This window comes from Mustela putorius, unplaced genomic scaffold, assembly GCF_011764305.1.
Source record: "Mustela putorius furo isolate JIRA1106 unplaced genomic scaffold, ASM1176430v1.1 tig00003898_pilon_pilon_pilon, whole genome shotgun sequence".
In the NCBI taxonomy this organism is placed as follows: domain Eukaryota; kingdom Metazoa; phylum Chordata; class Mammalia; order Carnivora; family Mustelidae; genus Mustela; species Mustela putorius.
The window spans coordinates 25,759,402-25,768,538 of NW_025422047.1; the positions used below are offsets into that span (position 1 = coordinate 25,759,402).

The following is a 9,137-nucleotide window of genomic DNA, read 5'->3' on the forward strand; positions in this document are numbered from 1 at the left end:
AGTACAGAGCTATAGTGAAAGAAGTGTCCACCAGCTACACGGAGGTTGAGAGACAAGAGAGAACTATGTGGAAAGGAAGAAAAATTTTTCACAATAGTTTTGAGGTTAAAAAAATTGACCCAACTATGGTGTGAAACAAAAAACAAAGGGAGAGGAACATATTTCAAAAACATATATGGTCTCTATATCCCGTTGCAAAGCATATGAGAACTTGGAATAGAGAAGTGAGTTACTTTGAATTTATCCTTTGACATTTAAATTACACTTCTTTGGTGTTACACAGTCTCAGTGAGGGTCTTTCTGTGTGAATTACAAACAGAAAATGATTTGTGTGATTATTTTCCCAGTCCTCCCAAGGGTAATACACATCATAATCCATGCTAGATGCATAGGAAAATAAAGTTAACTCACACATAAAAATGGAGGCTTGAGTGCATTAACTGGGACTTTGTTCCCTCAAGAAATCACAGTTAAGAATGCTCTAGAGTGAATCAAAAGTTTTACAGGATAACTTCACATTAATCAAGGGTAAAAGTACAGCCAGGCTTTTGGAATCTGACATTTCCTGATAAAAGCAGCAGATTTATCATGTTTTAACTAGGCTTATTTCTAAGAGTTAGTGCCATGAAGCAAAAACTAGCTACTGGGGCTCACCTGGGAGAGGAGCTGTTTGTAAGATCATTGTGAGCTAGCCAATGTCACAGAAAGTAAAAAAAATAGTGTGTGTGTGCATGTGTGTTTGAGGGGGCTCTCTTCCCCTCAGTCATTTGTTGTTGATTTACACAATTTTGGGAGAGGCAGATGTAAGTTAGTTAAGTTAAATACAAAAGTGGTTAATAAAAAATTATTTTGGAGTTACTTTTTCTCTAGGACAAAAATCACTTGCATCTCTTTTGGACAACATATATACAACTTAACGTGCATATGCACAGAGTCTGTACTTAATAAATAGTTAATGGACAAATACACACCCCTAGAGAATTAAAGAAGCCTCAGGTGGGAGTGTTAGCCCAAACTTCAACATGATCTTGAAAAACAGGTCATTTTTACATATCTTTGTAACACCATTGATACATTGACTCAGCATTTCAGATCATGGCCCTCTAGTTTGTTATCCTAACCCAAAATATGAACCAAAGTCATCATATATCATTGCAACCATGTTTATTGCAGTTTATCTCTAAAAATTAGACTGCCCTTGTTCACTCCCCCCCAAAAAAAGAAGAAGAAGAAGAAGGCCCACCTCATGGAGATCCAGGTGAATGGAGACATCGTGGCTGAGAAGCTGGACTGGGCTCACAAGAGCCTGGAAAAGCACGTATGTATGAACCAAGTGTCTGGACAGAATGAGGTGATCGTTTTCATCAGTGTCATCATTGTCATCAAGGGCAAAGGCTACAAAGGGGTAACCAGCTCCTGGCACACCAAGAGACTACCCCACAAGATGCTCCGGGGGCTGCATAATATTGCCTGTATTGGAGCATGACATTCTACCCCATGGCTTTCTCTGTGGCTTAGGCTGGACAGAAAGACTGCCATGGTCACACTGAGAGCAACAAGATTTACAAGATTGTCCAGGGACATCTCATCAAGGATGGCAAAGTAAGCAAGAACAATGCTTCCATTGATTATGATCTGTCTGGTGAGAGCATCAGCCCTCTGGGTGGCTTTGCCCACTATGGTGAAGTGAACAATGCCTTTGTCATGCTGAAAGGCTATATGGTGGGAACCAAGAAGCAATAGCTTACATTCTGCAAGTCCTTGCTGCTACAGACCAAAAGGTAGGCTCTGGAGAAGGCTGAGCTCAAGTTCATCAACACCACTTCCAAGTTTAAATATGGCTGATTCCAGACTGCAGAGAAAAAGAAAGAACTCATAGAACCACTTAAGAAAGACCAAATTGCTTAATGTCAGGAGCAGATTTTCCAGTGGAAAAACAAAACAATTACATACTTTGCCAATATTTCTTTGTCTATAGCTTTTCATTTTCTTCATAGTACCTTTCAAATAGAAACATTTTTAAATTTTGATGATTTTTATTGATTATGGCTTTGATTATGGTATCTCAGAAATCTTTACTATACACAAGATTACAAAGATTTTCCCTTATGACTTCCTCTAGAACTTTTATAACATAAGGTTTTATATTTATGCCCATAATTTCTTTTGAGCTACTTTTTAACACATGATGCATGTGATTACACATCAAAGGTAAGATTTTTTGCATATTTATATGCAATTTTTGCACACTCTTTATTTTTTAAACTGCCATCTCCCCCCAGAATTGTTTTTCATCTTTGTCAGAAATCAACTGTACACGTATGCATAGACCTCTTTCTGAGCTCTCTATTCTGTTCCATTGATGCATTCCTCTATATTACCATACTCTCTTGATTACTGAGCTTTATCATAAGCCTTGAAATCGAATAGTACATCTTATTGTTATATTTTTGAAGCATTTGTTGTTTTTGTCCATTTTTCTTATTTTTCTGGCAATTTTTATATTGTCTGAATATTTTTTTGAATATTTTTAATTCCTGTAAAATTAATATAAATTGTTATATTAGTCTCTCTTTCTGGCAATTTTTATATTGTCTGAATATTTTTTTGAATATTTTTAATTCCTGTAAAATTAATATAAATTGTTATATTAGTCTCAAATATACAAGGTAGTGATTCAATGATTATATACATTACTTACTGTTGTCTAAGTACTTTTTATGATTCAATTTTTCTCCTTTGTTGGTTAATAATATAAAAACCTTCCAATATACTTCTTCCTAGTCTTTTTCGCTATTGTTTTCATGCATTATACTTATATATATTTTATACTAATACATTATTTTGTGTGTAAACAATTAACTTTTTAACAGCTTTACCGACTATAATTCAGATTTTATAAGATTCACTCCTTTAAAATGTCCAATTCAATATATTTAGTGTATTCACAGGATTGCTCACTATCGTTACAATAGAGCTTAAAACACTTTAGTTCCCTCCAAAGGAAACTCATACCCATTAGCTGTCCCACCCCTATTCTGAGCCCTAAGCAAGTCATTTTCTGTCTCTATGGAGTCACCACATTAAATTTCATATAAATGTAATTTATATTTATATATTTATATAATTTGACAGAAAGAGCAAGAGAACACAAGCAGAGAGAACAGTAAAGAGAGAGGGAGAAGCAGCGTCCCCACTAAGCAGAGAGCCCAATGCAGGGCTCTATTCCAGAACCCTGAGATCATGACCTGAGCCAAAGGCAGATGCTTAACCAACTGAGCCACCCAGGTGCTGCAAGGGCCTGGACTTTATTTGTGGGAAGCTTCTAACTTACTATGCTAATCTATTCACCTATTTTAGGTCTCTTCATTTTTTTTTAAGATTTTATTGATTTATTTATTTGTTAGAGAGAGAGAGGTGGAGGGAGCAGTAGACAGAGGGAGAAGCAGGTTCCCCACTGAGCAGGGAGCCTGATGTGGGACTTGATCACAGGATCCTGGGATCATGACCTGAGTCAAAGGCAGATGCTTAACTGACTGAGCCACCCAGGCATTCCAGGTCTCTTCATATTTTTAATCAAGGGAAGAATGGGGAACAAATATTCAATTATATGGTCTTTTAAAATTACCAACAAAGGATACCTGGGTGGCTCAGTGGGTTAAGCCTCTGCCTTTGGCTCAGATCCTGATCTCAGGGTCCTGGGATCAAATCCCACATCAGGCTCTCTGCTCAGCAGGGAGTCTGCTTCCCCCCTCTCTCTCTACCTGCCTCTCTGCCTACTTGTGATCTCTCTCTGACAAATAAATAAATAAAATCTTTTTTAAAAATAAAATAAAATTACCTATACAATTCCTTCTTTAAAAAGACAGTATTTTTAAATTTTTTTAATTTAAATCAATTAACATATACTATATTATTAGTATACAGAGGTAGAATTCAGTGATTCGTCAGTGGCATACAACACTCACTGCTCATTACTTCAACTGCCTTCCTTAATGCCCATCAGCCAGTTACCCCATCCCTGTACCTACCTCCCCTCCAGCAACCCTCAGTTTTTTCCCTCTAGTTAAGAGTTTCTTATGGTGTGCCTCCCTCTCTATTTTCCTCTTATTTTATTTTTCCTTCCCTTGCCTTGTCATCTGTTTTGGTTCTTAAATTCTGCATATGAGTGAAATGATATGGTATCTGTCTTTCTCTGCCTGACTCATTTTGCTTAGTATGATACCCTTAGCTCAGCCTTAAAAAGGAAGAGAATTCTGAGACATGTTGTAACATGTATGAGGCTCGAGGACACTATGCTAAGTGAAATAATTCAGTCACAAAAAAATAATACTGCATGATTCAACTAATAGGAGGTATCTAGTCAAACTCAGAAAAACAGAAAGAATGTTGGTTTTCAGGGGCTTGGGATGGGTGAGTAATGGGTTATTGTTTAATAAGTACAGTTTCAGTTTTTCATGATGAAAAAGTTCTGGAAGTTGTACATTGTGGATATATTTAACACTGCTGAATTATATACTAAAATGGTTAAGATGATAAGTTTATGGTATGCGTATTTTACCACAATTAAAAAAATTTTGAAGACTTACTACATCCTTCATGATCTTACCATTTCTCTCTCTGACTTCACTTCTAGCCTTCTCTGGGACCATTCCCTGAACCCTATATGCCAGCACTGATCACTTACATGCCATTTAGCAAACTCTCTCCTTGCTCTCTGCCCTAACTCCCGATAGGTACCTTTGACTTGGCAAGCCCACTTTTTGTTTAATCTGTTTTAGAAACTGATTTCTTTTTTTTAATTTCTTTAAAATTTTAGCTCCAGTATAGTTAACAAACAGTGTTATATTAGTTTCAGGTATTCAGTATACTGATTCAACAATTCCATACATAACTCAATGCTTATCATGACAAGTGTACTCCTTAATCTCCATCACCTATTACATCCATCAACAACTTCCACAGGCCCTACAATTCATCCATTTAAACTGTATAATTCAATGAGCTTTTGTATAATCACAGGTTAAGTGTAACTATCATCATGGTCAATTTTAGAACATTTCCATCGCCCCAAAGTGAAACCTTTTACCCTTCAGTTATCACTCTCCAATCTCAGAATCCTCCTAACCCAGTTCTAGGCAACCACTAATCTACTTTCTGGCTCTATAGATTTGCCTATTCTGGATATTTTATATCAGTACAATCATGTAAGGTATGTCTTTGGTTACTAGCTTCCTGGGGTACATCCATACCATGGAATATTTAGCCATAAAAAAGGAATGAAGTATTGATACATACTACAACAAGGATGAACCTTGAAAGCCTACTTATATTTCATTCAAAAGATTTGAAGTCTCTTTCCTTAAAAAGCATTCCTTGACAGCCCCAAGTGATTTCCTCCCCCAAATCCTACTTACCTCTATTTTAATCCTTAATTAGCCAGGTGTCCCCACTAGACTTGAATATTTTTTGACAACTACAAAATATTATACAAATCTATGCAAACATACTATTTTATCTACTTTTTTTTCTGCCTTTCCTCACAAGAATTCATTAATTTAAAAACAAACAAATCAAGATTAGTGTTTCTCAATACTGACTTCACAATAAAATGATGTAGAGAGATCTAAAAATTCAATACCTGTGGGTGTCTGGGTGGCTCAGATGGTTAAGCATCTGCCTTTGGCTCAGGTCATGATCCCAGGGTTCTAGGATAGAGCCGTGTGTCCATCTCTCTGCTCAGTGGGGAGCCTGTTTCTCCCTCTCCCTCTACTGTTCCCTCTGCTTGTGCTGTCTTGCTTTTTCTGTCAAATAAAGAAGTAATTTTTTTTTTTTAATTCAATACCTGTGCCCCAATTCAGGTCAATTACATCACAATCTCCAGAAGGAGGTCTGTGAACTGAGACCTCAGTATTGTTTTAAAATTTCCCAGCTGATTCACAGCCAGGATCAAAAATTACTAATTTAGACATAGAAAAGTCTTAGTCAGCTTCTACTTCAATATGTTGTATGTATAAATTAGTAGTACTGTACTAATTAGATCATGACTTATAGCACTTATTTCTCTATGATGACTTTAAAACAAAAACTTTTTATAAGATAGCAAATATAACTTTGTGCAGAACTGTATAAAACACATCGATTTTTCTGGATACTTTTAACTTTTTCACTTTAAAGCAGAAATCTCTAGCAAATAGTTAAATATCCACAAATCAATGATTCTATTGCCCCTCAAAATAGAACACTTGCATATATTTCGACTATTAATATTAGTTATATCTTCTTTTTGTACACCTATTAAAGTTCATACACCTACTTGAGTGTATTTTTTAAGTAAGTTCTGGGCCCAACATGGGGCTTGAATTCACAACCCTGAGATCAAGAGTCTCGTGCTTTACTGACTGAGCCAGCCAGGTACCCCGTAAGTGGTATCTTTGGACTGTTAAAATTTCTGTCAGGTATGATAATGAATACAGTCTGCATTGAAAAGATCTTTCCCTAGTTCTTCCATGTTTAGAAAGGGACAAGCAAAGAAGGCAAAATTTTAACAGCTTCTTAGATGTTTCTGATAGGTTTTACCCAGTTGACAACTTTTTGCCAAGAATTTATCTTCAGTTTTCTAGACTAACTTGTATGCTTCACATTATGAAATTTGAATACCAAGATAAACTTTGATACTGAAAGTCAAATCTCTTTAAAACATCTCTGACAAATATAGTTGAAGATTTTAAGGGAGGGAAAAGAGTGATTTCTATATATCCTATATATTAAAATACAACAAAATGATATTTTATTCTTATAATAATAGAGACTCCATAGGTTAAGAACTGGTTAAATACCCAGAAGGTGACAGAGAAAAGGAGGAACACACATGTACTCAGTTTTGTTAATGAATTTAAAGAAGAAATATTGAAAGCACAGACAGGAAGACGTTTTTAATAGTAACATCTATAAGATTCAATCTTTAAAATGAATGATGTTTATGACCACACATTGACATTTTCCTATAATAAAAAGACATATTTATGATCATAGTAGAGATTTTCCTTCTACCTTAAGAAAAAATAAAATTACCGCCTAATGACATACAATATAATCTTTAGACCTGGGGCATATTATGTCAAAAAAATATTTTCCCTATGATTTCAAATGATAAACATTCACAAAAGCCTAATCTTACTTGGTACTAGTTATATGGGGTGCCCTTGGGCATGAACATTGTACTGTTGGAGTCTCTTTCCATCTTTCTTCATCTGCTTTAGCATTTGTTTAAAAAACTTATATGAGTTAATTTACACAAAATTTACCAATTTTAGGTAAATGAAAATTGAGTCTATTCTGCCTGCCTGTCCTTGAAATGTCCATTATGAAGTTTTCCAAATCACTTCCAATGAAAGACATATAATGATGGTTACATCTCCTCTGAACTTTCTCTTTTATTTTAGTCCTTACCATGCTGTCATATATTTTTTACCTCAACAGCTACATAGCAAAATAAAGAATGATCCAAAATTTGACATTTCTCCTTTTTCCTAACCTGTATACCTTTCCAAATAGCTAATGTTACAGACCTCAGTCACATTATGCATCCCAAGTGATGCAGAGCTAGGCTCTAAACAGGTGGACACATCTGTTCCAGTCCATCAGACTTGACTTACACTGACTGCGTTCTGTAATCATTATGGTTTTTATCCCAAATTACAGTGTCAATCTGTTCAGAATTAATATGTATTACTCCACCGCTTGTTACAAAATTTTCAGTTTATTTATTGGACCAAATCCTGCCCTAATCACTTAGGCACAATTCCCACTGAAAACCTAAAAGAGAAAATGTGTATCCAGAGGTTATGTTTTCATTGCATGTCAAAAGATATTTTTGCATAAGTGGATGTTATTGCAATTCCCAATGAATGCTCTTTCTGTGTCAATAGTGAAAACTATTTAAAATTTTAGTGTGCTGGTTTGGATCATTTTTAATCACTTCTTCCAACACATGTTGTATCCCAGTGTGGATGTTCACATAATGGAGAGGGGGTTGACAAGTTATTTTCTTCACACAGAATGGAGCTTATATTTTTAATACTTGAGAAATTGTAGTTTTAATTCCTTTTTTCCCTTTGTGTTGGGCAGTTTTTGAAGACCAGGAGTCCTTGAAGGCACAGCTCTGTTTTATTATAACTTGATGAATCATTTCACTATGATTTTATTTCCATTTCCTCATCTGTTTTCCCTGAAGCTAACTAAAAACATGGATTTTATTGAAGAGGAAAAAAAGTTATTAATTTGTAATTATAATGTAAAGGTTAATCTGGCCAGTGCCCTCCAAATGACTTTCCTACCAGCTGGTTATTTTATTCTGTTTTTTTTTTTTTTTCCTCTCCTGGTGGATAATGGAGAAAGATAAGTCTCAGAAGGTGATGAAAATTAAATGCAAAATCTTAAAAAATAAATGGTTCAGAAATCTGATGGAAGAAAAAGACTAAATGATACACTAAAATATTAATATATAGTTTAAATTTCCAAAGCTATGGAAAATGAAAAAAAAAAACAAATAGCAACAACTAGTGTATGCGATTTAAAAACAAACAAACAAAGACAAATGCACTGCCCTTCCTGTCCAAGGTCAGGCGAAGCAGGTAGAGGTGATTATATTACCATGTTTCTAGTCAGAACCTCCACTTATCCTATGCTTACCATAGATATGAAATGGCAATAGTGCCTATGTCAGTACAAATCCCATTGACTGGATGCATCTTACATGAGGAAGTTGTAACCCAAGTTTAAACAAGATCGGGGGTGCCTGGGTTGCTCAGTTGGTTAAGCATCTGCCTTCAGCTCAGGTCATGATCCCAGAGTCCTGGGATCCCAAGTCCCGTATCCAGCTCCCTGCTCGGTGGGGAGCCTGCTTCTCCTTCTGTCTCCCACTCGCCCTGCTTGTGCTCTCTCTCTGTCTCTCTGACAAATAAATACATAAAATCCTTTAAAAATATATTGAAATTAAAAAATAAAATGAACAAAATTGGAAAAGGATGATCAGAATTCCACCGAAGGAAGAGAGAGGAAAGAGGGAGGGACCAAAGGGAAGAGAGAGAGAGAGAGAGGAAGGAAGGAAGGAAGGAAAGCCCTCATTTCTGTGC

At 35.7% G+C, this 9,137-nt stretch overlaps 1 pseudogene; it reads left to right on the plus strand.

The window, feature by feature from the left end:
• The first annotated feature begins 624 nt into the window (after positions 1-624).
• LOC101671229 lies at positions 625-1,908 on the plus strand (annotated as a pseudogene).
• The last annotated feature ends 7,229 nt before the right edge of the window (positions 1,909-9,137 follow it).